This window comes from Episyrphus balteatus, chromosome 4, assembly GCF_945859705.1.
Source record: "Episyrphus balteatus chromosome 4, idEpiBalt1.1, whole genome shotgun sequence".
NCBI lineage: Eukaryota > Metazoa > Arthropoda > Insecta > Diptera > Syrphidae > Episyrphus > Episyrphus balteatus.
The window spans coordinates 74,187,611-74,209,692 of NC_079137.1; the positions used below are offsets into that span (position 1 = coordinate 74,187,611).

Here is a 22,082-nt window from a genome sequence, read left to right on the forward strand (position 1 = left end):
CTTTTTTAAGAATTATTGTTATTAATTTAATGCCATCATGTGTTAAATTTATTTAAAACAACAACATTTTTGCTTCCATACTTGTGTGAGCTTTTTTGTTTTTGTGATAAGTATTTTCATGGCCAACAACTGTGTGTACGAGTTATTAGAAAAGTTTTCTATGCCAGAGTTAAATTCATTTTTGTTATCGTATGAGCATTGTGTTGTGGTAGCTAAGCTGTATGATAAGAGTTATAAAGATAATAACTTTTGGTTTACGGATTAATAAAAAAAAAGTTTGTTTTAGAATTGACATAAACGTGCTCTGAAAAGTTAAAGGGATTTTAAGTACCTACAAGAAGTGAAAAAGTTTTTCTATTATATAATTTTGTTTGGGTTCTTTTATGATTAATTTTTTTTTTCAGTTTCCTTATTAAATTCTTGTTACAGTTTAATAAAGTGGGATCTCTTTAAATACATATTTTTTTTTCAATACTGTGTTAACTCAACTAATCACTGCACAACAAATCATAGTACAAGTCAACATAGACAGCCCATCAAAGGACATTTCAACACAGGGAACATTTCATCAGGAGAAACATTTGTTTTAATAAAAGCAGCAACCACTAAAAAGTGTCCCTTCTAAAAAGAAGAACATACGACTAAAATTATCCCAAAATTTATTTTTTGTTTCAAATGAACTGTTCTCATGATAGGCTGTCTATGATGAGTTGTCCTATGATAACAAGTGCTGTGATATGTTGGGATAATCATGTTTTGGAACATTACAGTGTTCATAGGAAATTTTGTATATCAAAAATAAAAAAAAAAAAAAATTTGGTTATTTTTATATCTATTGGATTTTATGAAAATTGGATATTTTAACAAAAAGTTTTTTAAAGCTTTAAACAAAATCCTAATATATTTTTTTAAATTAAGGGCCAATTTTTCAACAGTCAGATATATATGTAGCATATTATTAGAATAAAAGAGGAATAAAACTATCTGCTTCTTTCAGAGACGAGTAAAATTTATTCTAAGGAATAATCTCACCAAAAAGGTCTATTTAATGAATCTGATCCGCACAGAAAAGAACACAAAGTTTCCGAAAAGTACAAGCTTTGGTGTTTTTTGAAAAAAAAAACCTCGCCCCAACTTGTTCTAAAATCTGTCATTTTATGTTTCATGAATTTTTTCAGCACAGAAAAGTTCAAGTTTTTCTTGCTCCTACTTTTAAGGTAGAGCAAGTGAGTTAAAAGTGTCAATTGTCAGTTGTTTGTTTGATTGTGAAAAATATTAGAGAAAATAGGATTTTAAACAGTGAACTTCTTAAGAATTTTTGATTAATAACAAAAAAAAAAAAAAAAAAAAATACGGGAATATTAAAAGTGCTAGTAAATCATTTATTTTATCAAAAAATTATTTAAAGAAATCATTTTGAATTACAAATTTTGCAACTGATATAGACAACTGTCAATCTTGTTAAATACGAAGTTGAACTTTTCTGTTCTTTCTTGGTCTGACAGTATTTAAAAACTTGTGCTACTCTGATCTGTTTTGTCCTAGATTTTTTCATTAAACAGACCTAAAATATTGTGTGAATTGTCAAAGCTTTTTGAAAGAAATTTTGAAAAAAAAATACAGAAAACAAAAACAATTATGAATAAAAATGACGTTTAATTTTGAATATCTTTGAATTTGACATTTTTTTGTAGAATAATTTTTTCTTTATTGAAAAATTCAATGTTGTTATCTGACTGTTTAATTGAAGATTGAAAAATCGGCTCTAAATATTATAAAAAATTTAGTAAAAAAATTATATAAAATTTGTTTTAAAATTTAAAAAAATATGTTCTTTAATGGACTACCAAACCTAGTTTCTTGTACAATAGAGAACTTTCAGAAGACAAATTTCGAAAATCGTTTGAAATGTATTTAAACAAAATTGTTTTTTATACAAAAAAAATTTTTCAAAGATAAATTTGGCATGTTACTTAAAAAAAATCTGTCTTCCGTTTTCAAAACATTGATATTTCAAAAAACAAAATTTTTACTTTTGCAGGAATTGAGTCGTTTGGAAAAAAATCATAAATTAAAAAGTTCTTTGGGAGGTTAACTGTTTAATGATTCTCAAAAACAGTTTTTTTTTCATCAGATGATAGGCCTTGCTTTAAAACTAACATTCGATTTTTTTTAACAAAATAAAAGGAGCCGTAGCATTACTAAAATCTTATTTATAATTATTTTAAACAGTGAATACAATTTACAATTGGTATTTTAGACCAGATCTTTTTTGAAGTAAAAGTGGTCAAAGGTCACAAGAATTTATGTAGGTATGGTACATATCTAAAAAACAACAGGTTTCAGACAAAAAATAAATGTTCTTTTAACTTGTAGCTGATAATATTTAACTTATGTAAAATTGCTCTATTAAGTTTTCTTGTATCACTGACCGTTTAGAAATCACAACATCCAATTTATAAAATTGCATACTTTTGGGATATGTACATGTGAATGTTAAAAGTGTTGTAATTTCTAAACGGTGAGTAGTAAAATCAATTTTAAGTATAAAATTAGGAAATACATTTATGTGACCTTTGACCCCCTGCAACGGGCCGAACGAACGGAAAAAACTTCTAGGTTTCACAGGTTTTTAACCACCCTAATACACAATAAATCAGCCGTTAACAGTTTTTATTCTATACTTATAGGATAATTCTGCAGAAAAGCCATTCGAAGCTTTGCTGATATTTTTTTTGTAAACAAAATAATTGTTATTCAAAATTCAATTGAATTGAAAATGAAGCGACCACTGCAATATGTAATAAAATTCAACTCTCACTATGAAATTTATTACGAAAATACTTTGAAAATATTTCCAAGAAAAGATGTTTTGTGTTCAATTATATTGAATGCTGAAATTAATTTTTTATTTACAATAATTTTTTTTTAACAAGAAAATGATGCAAGTACATACCTGGAAAAATGTAACTGTTTTTACTAACGATTTACAGGGTGTCTTTACAGTCTTTTTCGCTTTTGAGTTATAACGGTTTTTAGTATCAGTTAGTTTTTAAGGCTTCTTGACATAAACGATATAGTTTTAAATTTATGTATTATATTAATAGTCCTAACTTGCTTAGTAACTTTCACTTTTTGTCTAACGGAATTCTAGGAATTTATTATCAACCAGGATTCTGATAATTTTCTGATTCTAATTAAATACATAAGTTCAGCTAAAAGAAGAAAACAAAAGGTAGAACAGTGAAAAGCTTGTGGTTTTTTGTAGGAGCATAGAACCTACAAAATTGATTGGATTTTTATAAAACTTGCTAAACATAAACATTTTTGGTTCGACAATGAACAGAACATAGAATACCTTTTTTTTAAAATTCGGTTTTCAATTTTTTTTTATTAAAAACACGAATTAATCCAATAAAAAAAATTAAATATCTTTCTTTAATATTACTGCGAAATCCCTCAAAGTAACATCCACACTCAAGTAGACTCTCCAATTAATATCCTTTTTAACTAACTGGACTGATGCTGACAAGGATATGCTTATTTTGTCTCCCTTCATTTAACATCATTTTCATTTTCAATTATATTTGCAGTATAAAAACTGATATAATTGATAATTATTTAATTATTATCACTTGATTAATTATATTCCTGTGAAAATGGAGCAGCTTTTTCCTCTCTCTTTCTCTCTCAAAGTGAAGAGCTATGTAAATAGTGGCAGGCATATGATCCTACCCATAGCAAAAGATGATAAATGTGAATTAAATAAACGAGAAAAAACCAAAATGCAATAAATCATTTTTAAATTTTTATCAAAAAAAAAAAAAGACAGATTATTACAATTAAATGGAAATACTGAAAAAAAACCATGAGAGAGAAAAAAAAATTAAAGGACTAATTTGAATCAAGGGGAAATAATAATAGTAATTTGTCCTTGAATTTTCAATTTTGTTGTTGTTGTTATAAGCTAAAAGCAATTTTAAAGTGAAAAATAAATTTAATGTCAGTAAGAAAAAAACATCCCTCAAGAAAAAGTCCTCGAATAAGTGTCAGTTCCTTTTTTTTTTATTTTTATTTTTTTAATCATTATAGAGGGAGAGTCCGAGTTTTATTTTAAGTGCTGTCACTTTTCTGAGTTGTCTTCCCTATTTTTCCTCAAACCACTCAAAATTAGTTCCATTAAAGTTTTATTTTTTTCTATTTTCTATTTTATATATATTCAATGTCATTTTATCGTCCTTAAAGTTGAAGCTTTTTGGGAAAAATAAGTCAATATTTCCTGTAATATTATTTAATGTACCATTTCTATTCCACCTAAGCAACATACATTGATTTTTTTAGAATTTTTTTTTTTATTAGGATCCTTTGTCCATTTGTCGTTTCGTCCTTGTGTCCATTCGTCCATCTTCAGCCGTCCATTTTATACGCTTAATGATTAAGTAAAATTCAGTGCAAATGACAGTGGGTCACGCAGATACTCACCATCACCCACCACAAAAAAGGACCATATATACCATTTCCGTCGTCCATTGTGTTTTTTTCGTTCCTCTGTGATGATGATGATGGTCCATTGAACCTCATTTCATTTCACTCAGAGATATCACAGTCTGTCTCTATGCTGTCATTGGCATCATTTCGTGGTCCATTAAAAGAAATAAAAAAAAAAAAATTAAAGAAATCACACAGAGGAAACGAAGACTCTCTTTAAATTTTTTATTTTTTTTTCTCTTTCCTTTTTTCATCTCCCGTTAGTGTGTATTTCCGTTTTTATTCTTTTTGTCGCATCCTCTAGGATAATTAATTTTTTTTGTGTTATTTGTTTGTCCTCATTAAATAGCAAGCATATCGTGCAGCTAGCCAGCCAGCATTGACGTGAATTATAAATGAACTTATATATCCTCTCTTTGGGAACCTCTTAAAGCTCCTTGATACAATTTTTGTGTATTTTTTTTTTTTTTTCTTAAAGTATTTTCGAAGGACGTTGTTGAAAAAAAAAATTGTTGACTTTTAATTTTTTTTTCTTCTTCTTTTTTTAAGGAATTTATGTTTAATCTTCTTATCATCACAACATTTATACAAAAATTAATTTATTTTCACTTTCAATTTATATATTTTTATTTTTCTTTTCGTTTTAGGTAAACAAGAGGACAAACAATTTGTACATAAATTTAATTTGTTTCGATAAAAAATAACGAAAGTGTACTTGTACTTGTGTGTTGTTTTTTTTTTATTTGGTTATTTTTTAAATAAATCAGAAAAAAAAATAAAATATTTATGTCAACTTGTGAACGAATTTGAAATTGATTTTGAAAAAATAAATGTTTTTTTCAATTTTTTGTTTGTGTGTGTTTTGTAATTGATAGTGAAAAGTCAATATATTCAGTGTTTTAAATGTTAAAAAAAAAATAATAATTAATTAAAAGAAAAAAAAAAATTAGAAAGAAACAAAAATATTTTGTCAACGCTTGAGATTCAAAAATCTTCACGAAAGGATGTTATCTTGAAAAGACTGAAAGAAATTTTTGGATAACAATGATTTTTTTGAAAATGTCTTAACTGTAAAAAGGTAAGTTTGAAAATTTTATTTTTGTTTGTTAAATAAATTGCAACGACTTAGGTAACTTTTAATTAAAAATTTGTGAAAACATGTTGACTTTAGTTCTGTGGCTTTTCGGTTTGACAGGCGAAATGAACTGAACACTATCACGATTTCTATTTGTCTCTAAAAGCCAAAATTCAATTTTCAAATTAGCCATATGCAAATTTTATGTACTAAAATTTTGTATAAAATAAGCAATTTACAACTCGGATATATTGCTGTAATGAGTTAAAGTCCTCTAACTTATAATGTCTTGGAACCTAAAATGACATTAAGCGAAATTTTGTTTGGGAAATTCTTACAGAATAAAGCTCACTCTACGCTAAAAAAAATATCTGCCTAAAAAAATCGAACTAGCTATTTTTTTTTTTTTTTGAATGTTATGAAATTAATGGCGTTTTCGATTGGCAGTCCGGAAGCGTCCGGAATCATTCTGAAAGCGTTTTATTCGTACAAAACTGACAGTTTTGTGTGAATAAAATTTTTTCAGAATGATTCCGGACGCTTCCGGACTGCCAATCGAAAACGCCATAAGTATATGTAAGAACTAATATTGTTTTCAAAGTTCAATGCTTTTTACCGACTTCCAAACAGGAGAAGTAGTAGAGTAACTAAAGCAAATTATTAGGGAACCCAGCCGAACAGCTCTGATTTTGACGATTTTTTTTTCAAACGTAATTAATTAAAAATACTTTAAAGTCTATAGATTAAAAATTGCCGATGTTGCCGTATTGTTTTTTAAAATTAAAATTAATTTTTTTTTTTTTGAACAAAACCATTTTTTTTTGCTTAAATTTCATAAAACAAATGATAGCAAAACATTCTCTAGGTAATTTAAGGAAAATATATAAAAGGCAGTAAGGGACAATCTTCCATCGTTAAAGCAATAAATGCAATTTTCTCACAATCTAACTTCAAACACAAAAAAAATATTTTGAAAACAACGGCAACACCTACAATATTTTAAAATACATTTTTAAAAAGCCAGAAGCTCATTCTTATCTCTTAAATTTAAATCCACAAAATTTAATGAAGAGTTTTTGAAAAAATGGTCCTCAAACTCAAGAATTTCAAAAAAAATGTTTAAAAAAAAATTTTAAATGACTTTTTTCCAAACTTTTTCTAATAAAATATGAATTTATTTAAAAAATATTTTTTGGCCATAAATATTATCAGTTGAATTCCGAAGAGGAAAAGGTAACATATATTACAGTTTAAAAAAAAAAAATAAAAAAATTCTTCAATTTCAATGGGTTTTTTTTGATAAAAACTGAATTTTTGCATTAAAATAATTGATTTTCTCAAAGACTTTGGTAAATAAGAACTTTAAATTTTTGCTATTTAGCTTTCAACAGTAAGGGTTATTAAATTAATAAAAAATAATTTTATATTTAGAAGTTGAACTTTAAAAAAAAAATAAGTTAAATTTTTTTCCAAAACATCTATTCAAAAAAGTTCTTCGAAAATGAATAACTTTTTAATTTTTTTCATAAACCGTAATACATGTTGACATTTCCTTTTATAATTTCAAATCATAATAAATGTGGCCAAAAAAAATTGAAAAAAAAATGCATTTTATATTACGAAAAAGTTTTAAAAACGACATGTTAAAATTTTTTCAATAATTTTTTTTTCAAAAATCTGAGTTGAGTTACCATTCTTTCAAAAGCCCTTCAATTAACTTAATTTTAATTTTACAAATATGACTAAGCTTCTAGATTTTTAAAAATGTACATTTAAATATTGTAGGTGTTGCCGTTGTGTTCAAATATTTTTTTTTGTGTTTGAAGTCAAGTAATATGAAAATTGCATCTATCCCTTGAACGATGAAAGATTGTCCCTCACTCCCATATATTTTTTTTTTCCTTGAATTTCCTAGACAACCTTTTGGCATCAATTAATTTATGAAATTTAAGAAAAATTTTTGAAAAAAAAAAATTTTTTGGTTCACAAAAATCTTCAATAAAATTTAAAAAATCAAAACGGCAACATCGGCATTTTTTAATCTATAGACTTTAAAGTATTTTTAATTACCGACGTTTGAAAAAAAAGATCATCAAAATCTAAGCTGTTCGGCCGGGTTCCCTAATATTGCCAATTTTTGAGCTTTAGTTACTGAACTAAAGGTATTCAATTCGTCTGTTTTTTTTTTTTTTTGTGTTTGTAACCTCATAACTTTGGACTGTGTGAACCAATTTTGATAATTCTTTTTGTATTGAAAAGCTTGTGTCTGCAGTATTCAATTGTGTTCAATTTCGTTCAGTTCTCATATAAACTATGAGAAAAACCATAAAACCTAGTTTTGATCCTTGGAAGTCGGTTTTGTTGTTGTTCTAAAATCAATTAGTATACAAAAAAAGAACGCAAATTATGTAAGCACACGGATTTTTATCTAAGTAACTTAATAATAATTTTAGTAAAAAAAAAAATCAAAAGCAATTTTTTAAAAAAGGTGTATCTATGCAATTTTAATGAAATTATTTATAAACACATCATATTAAACATTTTTCGACAAATTAATTTTCCAAAATAAAATATTTCAATTTTTTTTAATGTTTTTTATAATTTTGATTTTATATTAAGGCGATAAGAATGCTTTTGTATATGATAATTATATGAAGATCGATTTTTAACGAATGCATAACTTCATATTGTACCTCAAGTAAAAAGTTATATGAAATATTTTAAACAACTAAAAATAATTGCTTTGCAAAATTTAAGAATGAAAAAAAAGTTTAAAAAAAAAAGTTTAAAATTATTTATATGTATATTTTTCCACTGATTTTTTTTTTTTTTTTTCAAAAACAATTCTAAAAAATTTTATAGCATTTTTTGTTTTTAATCATTTATCAATCTTAATAAAGTAATCGAGCTTAAAACCATTGTTTTATTTAAGCCTCAATAAAATTTATTCATTCATTCATTCAAATAAAAAATTAATACATCTTTTTAATTAAATTTCAAAAGCGGTTCTTTAAAATATTCATTGAAATTGGGAGAGTAATGACTTTTGAACAACAAAGAGTATTCGGTTGAAACAAGTGGACATGATTTTAGCTATAAAAATCCTAGGAACGATTTTTGAGAATACTTAACATTTCTGAAATTGGTTTATGGCCCTACTAACAATTTTGCTTCTATAATGCTTTACAGAAGCAACAATTGCATCTGTAAAGCTTTATAGAGCCACAATTGTTTGTCGGGAGCAGGTACCTACATTTACACTGTGTTACAAAATAAAAATCATGTCAATTACTTTGGAAATGACCTAGCAGAGGTTGTAGGTATTACTGAGTACATAATATTTCGGCACTTGAAATTTTTCGTAGACCCTCAAATTTTCAAGTTATCGTCAAAAAACTGTTTTTCAATGTTTTCAGATTTCAACGATTTTTTACTCAGGCATTTTTCGGTCAATTTTTTTACAGTTCTAAAGAGGGTAGTACTTGTCCTTTTTGAAAATATTTTTTTATTATTCTCAAACACCAAATTGGGTGAAGATTTTATGGGCTGTATCTGTTATTTTTGTTTCTTGAAATTATATTTCAAAAATACCTTTATGCAACACAATAAACTTGAAGTGAATTGTCTTGTCCGCAAACGCAATTTGAGCTGGTTTCTTAGATAGCTTCTTTTTTGTAATTTTTTTTTTTATCAAGGTTGTATGTCCTAATTATCGAAAAATTCCTTTGATACCCAAAAACAAAAAAAAAAACTGATATTCAATCCCACGACAGATTTCAATTTGACAACAATAAACAGCCAAAAGAATTGATTTCAAACATCAAGCTTCGTTTGTCAAAAGCATTGCAATATCAATCACACATAACACAAAGGACCCATAAATCCTATAAAAGCAACAAGTTCCATAGTAATATTTTCTCCTTCAAAGAAAACAAAAAAAAAAAAAAAAACTGGATATCACTTACACTATCTCAGCCACATTGTGTCGCCATCAACGTCATCATTATCTCAAGACTTGTTTGTCGCATATTCGTTGCAGTATACTTCTTCTCATCATCATCATCATCATATCCAATCCACATCAAAAATCCTTCCAAGAGAATAATTTGAAATGACACTTTTGACAGCAAATCTGTCAATCTAACCTTTTTCCACAGAGACAAAATCACAGTCACACAAACAAGAAAAAAAAAATAGCTAAACAAAAAAACTAAACACACCACCTTAACCTCTTTGTAGAAAAGCGAGCAACAAGGACATTCTGCAGTATGCGCTTGCAATAATTTAGGTCATAAATGCTTTCAACCGTGTTACGGTGTTCACATCCTTTTTGCTTCTTCTCTCTATTCACCTTACCTCGTCTCATTTTCATCAAAGATAATAATTGCAATTGCAAGACAACAAAATGACTATCAAGCCTCATGGTAACATCATTTTTCCATTATATCCTTCTGCCGAAGGACGACAATCAAACTGTGCATATTGCAAAAGCCTGGACACTCATTTAGAAGCTGCTTTAATTCTCAACAAAATGTCCTTAGAAAATGAAATTCTATTATTTGCTCCTTCATAAAGTTCATCGACAATTATTACTTCTTCTTCCTTCACCCACCTTTTCTAATGCAAAAAAGGATTAAAAGTCAATATATTGCGGCTGTGATTGTTCCTTCTAAACCAATAAACAGGTCATCTATCTATATTTTCAGCCAGGACGAAAAACCAAAATTGCATGCAGCAACTCTGTGTCGTGATTGCTGGAAAATACTTTGCTCCTAAAATCACAGTTTGAACTTTTACATCACACACCGGCAGCAGAGACTCTGGGCATGAAATTTTAATTGGGAAATCCTTTGCCTGAGCACGCATCAGGACGACATCGAGACGTTGTCTTTTTCTGGTCGATGTCATCATCCATTTTAGGAGCTAAAAAGAAGATAGAATATTCGATGGGGAGATTTTCCGAATCAGTTGACTACATAAAACCCTTAAAGGGGCTCTATGATCTCTTTTCTTGGAGACTGCGGGGTCTAGAGATTTAAAATTCTGATATTTTGCTTTTGTCTTTTGTTGTTTTCGTTGTTCATTCTTTCTCTCTCACATACAAAGTCATCAGGTTGACTGACTTCAAGAGAAAGTTATAGTTTACTCGTTTGGTATATAAGGGGTTTGATGTTAATGGTGTAAAAATGTCTAACTTGAAAGTGAATTGCTATGGCAGTAACTCGTTGATGGTGTAAGTAGGACGATGGGCAGTAGCAGGAGAGAAGTCTGATTTTGAATTTTTAGAAGAGTCTGCTTGTGGATTTGTACATGTTCACAGTACAGACAGTTAACTTTAAGGATCAAGAAATGAAAAGGATTTTATTTATCATGATGATGATGATAATGATGATGCTGATGTTGATGGTAATTTTTGATGATGATGAGGGTGGAGTATAGAATCTTTTATAAAATGGTTAATCTACTTTGATGGTTTTTTAAACTTTAAACTAAATGAAGTGTTAATCTGAGTAAACACGGTTGATGGAATAGATTTTTGTTTTATTTATACTGTTATTGATGTAAAAAGGGTTTCGATTTTTTTAGGGGGAGAATTTTGAAGGCAACTCGTACTCGTATATGATTTATTTCAATTTAACTTTTAGATTTAGAAAAGGGTGATCCAAACAACGAAAGTTCAAGGAAGACCCATTTTGGAATCATCTATAAAAATCAGGAATAAAACAATCTGAAAAGCGTAGATTTTGGTTTCCTTAAGCCGTTATAACAAAGTACCTTCCCCCTATTGTAAGGGGAGTCGGATATCCATTAGTTTTGAATGTTTTTTAATCGTTATAAAAGGGTGTTGTATTTTAAATTTGTATTGGAGCTAAAGAAGATTTTTTGAAATTAATATAGTTATTTCGAAGTCGGCTTTCAATTAAAATTATGTTATTTTTGTCAAAGAATGCAGAAAATTTATTAATGCAGTCACTTCATTTTCATGAAGTTATCGGTAAAACAGACAATTTTTTGACTGCCTTAACTATAAAAATAATTGTTTGATTCAAGGTTAACTAATTGCGGCACTAGTCTTTAAGACAGTTGAAAATCTTTTGTAATCGTTCAATTAAAATCCATCAAGTAGTAATAAACTTTTTCTTATTAATTTATACTTTCAGTACATTAATAGGAATCGCAGTAAAAATACGATTGTATTTTTCCAACTTTTAAAAATTAATATTAAATTCTTTCCAGGACATCACTTGAAAATGCTGTCACTCAATGCTGAAATAAACTGACTAAATTTTTGGCTGAGAATCGATACTGTGTGTATTACTTTAATTTATATTAAGAACCCTCTGCAGTTAAAAAAAAACTGCTAAAAGTGACTAATATACAAATAATTGCAGAATTTTTTAAACTAGTTTTAGTCTTTCAGGGAGTAGAAAGCCTTTTGTATTGGTTAAGTAAAGACTTCTTTAGAAATTGACTGCACTTTTTTTTATATAAAAGACCGCAGTTTACGACTCTGATATCCACTCGCTTTTTGTAAAATACGAAACTAACTGCAAAATAAAGTAAAAGCAATACTTTTTGTCTATTTGAAGTTTCAGACAGAAGTTTTTATCCAACCAGCACTAGTTGTATTGAACCAATTTCAAAAATAGTTACTGCTTTGGAACACTTTCAGGAGATTTATTTTATTTCCAAACAAGCGGTCTTGAAGAAGTTTATCGACTAAATATCAGCACTTTTATAAAGTCATATTCACAGGGACAACTTCTGGGAAAACTCCTCGATAGGATCCAGTACCAAGAAGTCAACATCCTCAAAAGTGGATACCAGAGATCTTAAAAAAACTTCAATGGCTTATGAAGCTTGCCAGTTGCCAAGTTTCACGACAACCTTTGCCATAATATGACGTTAAGCAATATTGAATTAGTGAATTTTATCTAGAAAATGGTTGCCATGTGAATTTTGTCAAGTGGTATGAATATCTCAAAGCCTTCATGAAGGCTGAATACATCCATTACTTCCTTCCAGCTACATAGCTACAGAAGATGAAAAATGAAAAACTCTGTTAGTGCCAAAGTCCGCTAAAAAAGATCGAAACTAATACTATATTCCAGTTGTGTAGTATCTCATAACACATTAAAATCGTTAAACTATTGGCAGGAATTGTAATTTTATAAGGTTATAAAAGGCTCTTAATAATTTTTTTAAATGGACAACGAGGGTAACTTTAATGGTAAGACACGTTAGACGGTGAGAGTCATTAAGGGCCATTGCCCATTTGCTGAATGGAAACTTAAATAATTTATGTTGAACATAAACTCTTATTCACTACTTTTTCCTCTGCATAAACTGTCACATAAGGATTTATGTTAAACATCAATGCTAAAGTATCGATTCAGCAAACGGCTCTAAGTCATAGGAAATTTTTATTGTGTTTAATATATCGACACTCGGGATAATTATTTTAAACATTAAATAAGTAAATACAACTACTAAAAAGTTTGTTCCATTATAAAACAAAACAAAAAAAAAATATTAAATCTGTTTGAAACAAATTACGAGCTATATTTTCATTTTTAAAATGCTTTGAGGTATATTTTAAATAAAAATACAAAAAAGTACGTATACGCTATAGTGACCATTCAATATTATAAAGTTTATTTTTTCAAACTAAAAGTGTTTGATCATTCAAACTTGTAGCATGTAACGTACCACCCTTTACTTTAAGATGAGCTTACAAGTACATACATATGCATATATTGGACATTGATATGATGATCTAATGCTAATCTAATTCAAAATTGATGTAATTCTTTAATTTGAAGAAAATCTTATACTGAAGTCCATCGATTGCTTCCAGCAGCACATAGTTTGAAGTTTTTCTGGCTGGTTTCAGAGCTTTAAAAGCGTTGAGACGGAATTAGAAGAAATAATTGGAGTAGAAGTCTGAAAAATTCTGAGAACGAGCATTCTTTGTTGAGGATTCGTGTAAACATAAAAAATATTTTAGCTAAGAGACCATAAGCGCTAATTTTTCAAATCTGCTTATTCTGACGGGATGTAAAATAAATCTAGCCATAGTCATGAGATACTGCCCGAATTGGAAAACTTCTAATATCGATTAAGTGTTATTCCTTAACATTGGCATTATCAACGGCTGACAAATTTAAAATCTAAAACTTTATATATCAGTCCCCAAAATAAGGGTGTTTAACTTTTAGAAACTGGTACCAGTGACTTAATGAGCCAGGGTATCATCACTATGTTATCGGTTGTTAAATCGAGTAAGAGGATGTCCAAAAAAAGATTAATGCCCTAAGCTTAATAAAAATTAAATGACAAAAAAAGTCATGTGTGCAATTCACACGCGGTAGAAGTGAAACCTTAAAAAATTAATTTTCTTGAAAAAAAAAAAAATGGAAACAAATCTAATTTTTTATTCCATCACCTTTAAATCCCTTTTTTTTCATATGACAACTTATAATAAAATTTACCATTTAAATTTTATTATTTAGGTAAGCTTTAATATGATGTTTCAATCATATTTTTACATTATACGACATCTAGAAAAAAAGCTAAAATTTTTAAAGCCAACCATGTCGAAATTTCAAACTGAGATTACGACTCTTTTTATACTGGTCACTGGTAGTGTTTTAGGTATTTTTCAAGTTTTTCAATTTATGATTGTGTAACTTGAAGAGCACATATCGTTATGTGTGATAAATCAAATGAAAGATAATATTATCAGAATGAGTTTTAAAGTTAAAAAAAATTTGTATGTGCTCTAATGGAAAAGATATGGAAAAAGAAAAAGAATATCTTTTTACCGTTACCTCAGGATTTTGAATATTAAATTAATTAAAATTATAATTAGAGTTTATTCTATTACCTATCTACAGTGTAAATTTCATTTATCTATCTATTAAAACAAAAAAGTTAAAATCAATTGATTTTTCCTGTCGCTTTTTCGTTTCATCGTGTTTCAAATCACTATACGACACTAATGAAGTTTTCACTTCAAAAAAACTTGGTAAAGCACGCGGTCAAGAACTATCAAAGGTTCTCTACTTGCTTTTTTATACGTTCTAAAATTTCTGTTACAGTTTTTCATTTGTTATAAAAAAAAATTAACTGAATGAGAAAGTTTCAGCTGGAAGTCCAAATGAATAAATTTCAAGTATTTGCCATAAATGCAAGAAATAACCGACGCAACAATTGGTAAAGAACTGAGGTGGAGGTGTGGTTATAGTTACCAACAATTTCGACCATTTTTGAAGGCTTTTTGTCAACCTGAAATTCTACCAGTTTTTCTCCAATAACTCTGTTGAAGACCTTCGTTATTTTAGATTTTTGCTTGCAACTGTTAGAAATTATGTATGTTCTCGAAATTTTTCATTTACCTTTTTTCCCAGTACCAGTAAATTATTGCATTAACTTCGACATCTATGATTTATTCCTACATTAAAAAATTACCAATCAGAATTTTGCAATTAAATTCTACATGATTTCATACAAAAACCATTCTCATTTATTAAAATCAGCAATTTCCTTCTCCAGAAATCCACGATAAATCACTCAAACTCTCTCTACTTTCTATATAATTCTACAGATTTAATTTTAACTTCATCGGAAGTACATTATAAATTTTTTTCCCTAACTAATTACTAAACTATGACTCATTAGCTTAATACTTTTCCTTAATTCATGCAATTCCACATGCATGAATCAACCATAAAAACATGCGAACTAAAACTACTCTATGTGGTTTTGTTCATTCATTTGTAGATTTATTAGATTTTCCATTCCTCAAACTATTTTCTCGTTTTGATAGTGGAATTCTATATAAAAAAAAAAACAAAACTATATCATTTCCTTAATTTAGAACCACCACTTTTTACCTCAAACCATATTCAACCTATTCGTATATAGCTTATCGATCGGTTCTTTTAGATTTATACCGACTCGCTGTACAAAAAACACACATTCAATCCAATTTTCCAACAGAATAAAAAAAAAGAAAAAAAAAATATAAAAAAGAAAAATCAAGGTGCGGCTGATTAATCAGTTTAAAAGGAAAACAAGTTCCTTTGGCCTTCCGATAGCCCTCTGCTTCTAATACATTTATATCGACGACAATATAGTGTATAGGTTATTTCAAAGCTCATAGTCAGAGTCTTCTCCTTGAGTTGAATGTAATTTCCGGAGAGAGGATTATACCACTATTCCACCCCCTTTTACCCCCTTTTTCGTTCGTATACTCTGCAAATACATTAATTATAAGCCCGCTGTTGGCACAGATAACCTGCAAGCTATGTCGTCCGTCTAAACCAAAACGAACAGAACTTTGAATCGAACAGAACAGCTCTGAAGGCAAAACGCTTTGTAGGAATAATCGAAAATTAATGGCTGCGAACTCCTTGTTCTTTGCTAGCAAACGTACGAAGCCAAAACGACAATCTTAAAAGGTATGTGTGTGTGTTTTGTTTTCAAGAAAATCATCCTTTTTAATACACAAACAAAAATACAACACACACACATATCTACATTAAACTGCTATATCTATATAAATATAATGACTTTCCTTTGAAATATATTTTTGCATACCTTCACAAACACCAACTTTCAAGGAATAACACCTCCTCAAAAAGGATTCTTCGATTTACGTCTTCTCACCTACACCAACACGCCCGTTGAACATACCGTGTGCCAATATAGACCGCTGCTATTGTCGTTGTTTGCCAATTTCTGTGGAAACTATCGCGTGCAGAGCAACGAAACGAAGCTCTTTTTTAATTTTCGCCATATTCGATGTTGAAGGTGGAAAAAATGGAAAAGGGCTCTGTTCTTGCATAATTCAAAGGAAATTCCTTTGTTTAACTTGAATCAACATTAAAGAAGGAAAGGGATAGGGGTAGTTTTTTAAGGTTTCTAGAAAGAAAATTTTAGACACGTTCGTTTTCGAAGTACTTTTCGGATGAAAAAGTTAAAAAAAGTTCAATTTTTGTTTTTGATCACATGTTTTTTTTTTCACTAATTAAAACTTTTGTCTCTCTCAAAAATATTGGCCACTTAAGCGAGCTTTAAAAAGAAGAGATTTTTCATTATGTAAGTTAGTAAGCACGAGCAATTTGATGTGGTTTTTTTTTCTCTTAGAAATTGAATCGAATATTTTGGCGAATGGATAAATTTTCAAAGAACTGAGCCCCTGGTTAAGTGGCTTTTCTATGAAATATAGAAATAAGGAAGTATCTGTGTTGTGTCATAGATACTTTGTTGTTTTTGAGCTACTGGAAACATCCTTTCCATCGAATTGTGGTTTTCAATCCCTGCTTCGCTACTGTTCTGATGGCTTTATCAAAGGAACTTTGTTAAGTTAGGTCAGTCTTTGATTCAAATTAATTGTGGTTTTTTGGAGAATATTTATGTCAAACACATTTTACTAGCAGAATTTTCAAGTACAACTACAAATTGTATATTTTCCCTGGAATCGAATGATTGAGGTTTTTTTAATGAAATTTTTTTAAGATAGCAAAACAAATTACTTTGTTTTCGTTCATGGAAAATAATTAACTTTAAAATACTAATAAATTACAATGGCTTAACCCTCAATGTCACCCCACTAACCAACTAACATTTCAGCTTCTGTAAAGGTATTACCGAAGCTACATTTCAGCTTTTGTCAAACTTTAGTAAGGATGTTAGACATGTTAAAAGTTAATAAGCTTAAACGAAGCACTACCGAAGCTTTAAGATGTGACAGATAGCTTCTTAAGAGCTTGTATATCATTTAATACAAGTTTTATCGAAATTATAGAAGGCACAAAAAACAAACAGAATTCCTAGAAAAAAAAAATTTAGAGCTAGATTATTCATTTGCTGAAACGAAAATTAAATACTTAAGTAGAACATAAAATCTTATTCCCTTTTTTTTTCATCCGTTTAAACTGTCACATAAGGTTTTATGTAGAACTTAAATCCTTAAGTTTCGTTTCAGCAAACAGGTCTAAAGCTTCGTTACGAAGATATTTTAAGGTCTTACTGTATACAGTAGTATATAGAAACTTGCAATTCAAGTCTTTTAAAAGATCAATTTATCCTTAACTTCTATAAGTTCAATAACAGAAGTCTATCCGAAAAACTTACTCTCTTCGGTTAGGTTTCTCTAACAGTATCTAAACTTACTAGATATTTTTAAGCAAGTTTGAATTTCTACAAGCAATTTGTTTGTGAAGCAAGCTCTATACAAGCTCTATAAAAGCTATTACTTGCATGATTTCAATTTATAGAAGCTATTTTGTTAGTTGGGTACATATCGTTGTAAATGACTTAAATTAAAAACATTTGTCGTAAAACAAATCCTAAAAGTAACAGGTTAAATGACAATTGTATTACATTAAAACAGTGAAACTAGTCTTAAACTAGTCTTTGGATTTAAAATAACTGCATTTAAAATTTTGACTAGGCTGGGTAGAGCTTGCATTTAGACATGTAAAAGCAACAACAAGTAAATTAGTTTTAAGCTTCTTAAATTTAAATTACCTATTCAAAGTCTTCAACTATCAATTGATGGTTAATCAATGCTTAATATTGTATTTTAAAAGCTAATTTTTAAGAAAACTGGTCAACTTAATTTTTTTTAATAACATTTCAATTACCTAATTCATTAAAGAGACCTTCTTGCAAAAGTATTTATAGCTAAAAAATTTAGAATGCTGTTAAAGTAACTTTGATATTTGTTCGCCGTTATTAAAGACCAACTGGCTTTCCATGTTAAAAGCTCCAACTCCGTAAGGAGTAATTTTATATGAAATTATGAACTAAATACAAGTCTCAGACGAAGACGTTTAAACTGATAACAAACCCTACAAATGAAAAAAAAAAAGGTAAATCTGCGCGTGGAAATAACGCACGTACTTTTAACGTTCATACGTTCAACAGAACAATAATTAATGGAGATGATGAGAAATCTCTTTAACTCCAGCATCTTATTGACATTTTATCTTAAATTATTTATCCATATTTCAAGTCTTGCAAGATTGCTAAAACGTGATGCCTGGAATAAAACATTTATCTCTTAATAATAAATCATCTTTGCAATATGACTTCTCTCCATACAAAATATTCAAACGCTTCCACCAAGATTCCATCATGTTTTGTATAATTCCCCGAGAGATAATACAATTTTCTCTCATCGTCATCGTCATACCTAAGGAATTCAGAAAATGCTCCCTGATAGGCGGTGGCATCAGCCGTTATATTATTTCCACGAATTCTGAAATCCTCATCGGAATGTTGTTCCAGTTCCACTATATATTATGAAATCAAAACATCCATCTTCCCATTTTACACAATTAAGGATGTTATGTCTTTATTCGTTTGATATTTCGAAATTATATTTCAAAAAGCACGTAGATACATCAAATGCTCTATCTCCCACAGCGCGTAAATCGTAAATCTCTTCAACAATCTTAAACTACACGCTCATCAAATAAGCATTCAAGCGGTAAGAAGTGTCTTTTCAACACGACCAACCAACACTCCGCCGACGATAAGGACGACAACTGAAATGTGAATCCAAACAAAGTTGTCGTTGTCTCCATTCGAGTGTGGGATTTGAAACAAACAGGATATTGTAACATTTTCCAAAAATGTATACAAAAGGTACAAAGTGAGGTGTGTTGTATATCGCCTTCATTCCCTATGGGAGATGTTTTGGCAGCAGCCAACGTTAACACTTTGGTCCTTTCTAATTGAATAACACCTCCACACAGCGAACAGCCAAAGGATATGCCTTCGTGTTTTTCAAGGCGAATAGTGTGCAGAACGACATCGTAAACGATTGGACACACTTCTGGGGCTCCGTTCTTCCCGGAAACATAATAATTTATTGTAAAGGGATGAGGATGGTTCTGTGGGTGGTGAAGGTCCTTTTCATCGCGTATAGCTGCTAGTTTTGGTCTAGGAAAATTCAAATGGAAATTACCAACGAAATTCGTTCGTCCTTTTCGTTGTCATTGGCGTCTTTTCTGCATTAAATCGATACAGTTCTTATCTTTAGTTCCAGAAGAACTATTTTCACCACCAAGAATGTAACCCATAGAAACCATTTTAACCATTTTAAAAGATGGAGGAAGACACAACTTTTTAGGGTTTTTTTTTTTTTGTTGGGAAAAAGGGTTATTTTTTGTATTCTTTGGAAGACGCCAATAGAAACAAGAACAACAGGAAGAAAGATTTTGTTATCATGTTGACAATTTATTTATTTTTTGGGGTATGAATAAAATTTCTTAAAGGCCATTCTCATTAAAGTTTCCGTAAATCATTTTTTTAAAGAGAACACAAAAATAAAAAAAAAGAAAATAATAATAAAAATGATTTCGGTATTTATAATTGAATTTTTCGTTCAAGGACATGATTTTTTTTATATTTTGTTGTGCTTGATTAATATTTTCAAAGAAAATTTCATTGGCCAAGTAAATGACTATATAGGAAAATATACAAAGCTAATTGAAACATTCCAAAGAAATTTTATTTCTTTTTTTTTTATTTTAACAAAAATGCCTTTTTTTGTGAAACTTTAATTACATTTTCAGTGGAATTTTTAAGTCAAGTTATACCACCGACTGAGATTCATTCCATACTCTCAAATGAAATGGAAGCTTTATGAATGAGGACAATAACATTTTTTTTTTAAAGAATTCTGTTTTTCGCTGGAAATTTAAAGAATTTTTGGTGACGGAATATTGTGAAATCAGTTTTTTTTTGTATTGTTTTTTTTTTTTTTATATATATTTTTTGCGGAAAGTAGGAATCAGGAGTCGTTAGGAGATTCCATCAACATACCTCAATTTCAACAATGATGACAATTCTGTCGCTTTCTTGTTCACATTCTGATTGAGTATTAATTGTTTTAAAATGTTTTTTCTTTCACCATTGTCGGAATTTTTTCGGCAGAATTAAAAAAAAAATTGTGTCTGATATTTTTGTATCAGGTATATAATTACCTGAAATAAATATCAGACGTAATTTTAAGAGAAATGGAACATAATAAACTTGCAAGTTCTTTTCGTCTTTCGACATTTCTTCTGTGGTAGCTCAAATATACAATTTCTTACATCGAATTTACTAGGTTTTATTAGAAAATCATGAACTATTTCTTTTTCTTACGGAAGTGAGACGAGTCAATTGGCAATGGAAATGAAAAGAAATATGAATTTCAGAAATTATACCTGACATAATATCTGAAATAAATATTTCAAATGGAGGCGAGGCCTTATGAAGAAGAATTTGTTTGATTTTTATCCTGATTAAGTTTTGGAAATTTAGTTTTTAAATTGTCGAAAATCGTGTAAAATAAAGTGCACGACTGGGGTCGCACGTACATGCTTTTATGGCAAAAGTAACTCTTATGTTAAAGTTTTTTTTTTTTCTAGTATAAAAAGGAATTTTTAGAAAAAAAATTCGAAAATTGTTAGAGCCGATTTTGTACATATACAAATTTTTGTAACATTTTTCAAAAAAAAAAAAAATGGTGTGCTATTTAAAAAAAAATTCATTCCACACACAAAAACGAAATTTCGATAAAATTCATTAATTCGTTTTCAAAAAATTGATTTTTCAAACAAATTTTGAAATATTTTTTAAAAATCCAATAGGGTAAAAGCGGGTGAGATGGCATACCTTTTTTGTTTTTGTCATATTTTTCAAAGTAAACCACATTTCATATTTCTAACAATGCAAAAATGTTCTATATTCAATATCCAACGTATCGTTTGTTTTACAGAATTTTATATTTTAAATTTATATTTTTAAATTAATATAGAAAAAAAGTTTAAAAAAAACCATCTCCCCCTATAGGGTGGGTGAGATGGCGCATGAGTTTGTTTTAGGTTTCTATAGCCAAATTCATTGCAAAAATGGTTGAACGATGTGAAGGAGTCAAGCACCAATGCATGCTGTATAATAGATAGCAACTAGTCGTCTTTTTTATAAAATTTGAACTTGGCTTAATTACTTAAAAAAATATTTTGAGGGTGATATGGCACATGCTAAAACTATACTCAATTAAAAAATTCTAGTAGGGAATGCGCCATTTCACCCTCAAAAAACTGCGCCATCTCACCTTTTTGTGCATAACTTATATTCGTAAGCACCCATAAAAAGCAGATAGAACTAGAGCTCAGATTTCACACGCAATGCATAACTTATACTTTCTTGTATGTATTGGTGTATCAAGGGCATCTAAGATCCCAACAACTCACAAAATATCGGAACAAAAAAAAAGGGAGAAAAAAAAATTCGAAAAAAATCATCACATGATTTGCTTTGAAATTTTTTTTTATTTTTTGTATCACAGGTAAAGAGACGATTACTGGCTACTTCGATTTAAAATATTTAAAGAAACCTAAAAATATTTTTCGTACATTTTTAGAGCAATAAATGTAAAAGATATTTAAAGTGCGCCATCTCACCCGCCGCGCCATATCACCCGCTTTTACCCTAGTGTGTTTTTTGTAAATTT

The 22,082-nt window shown here is 29.0% G+C and overlaps 2 protein-coding genes across 7 annotated transcripts in view; one reads left to right on the forward strand and one right to left on the reverse strand.

Moving 5' to 3' along the window:
• LOC129919565 (pleckstrin homology domain-containing family G member 5) overlaps positions 1 to 22,082 on the forward strand; it is a 245,117-nt gene that overhangs the window by 64,321 nt on the left and 158,714 nt on the right. For 2 of the 6 annotated variants that reach the window (XM_056000491.1, XM_056000493.1), the window contains exon 1: positions 5,326 to 5,566. The exons of 2 other annotated variants lie outside the window; for them this stretch is intronic. The gene's annotated coding sequence lies outside the window, so the exon portion shown is untranslated. Of the gene's footprint in view, positions 1 to 5,324; positions 5,567 to 22,082 lie in introns of those variants that run through there. 2 more of the 6 variants (XM_056000494.1, XM_056000496.1) reach the window with 2 other exon arrangements.
• Positions 1 to 22,082, reverse strand: part of LOC129919566 (protein snakeskin) — a 181,599-nt gene that overhangs the window by 44,472 nt on the left and 115,045 nt on the right. The window lies entirely within an intron of this gene.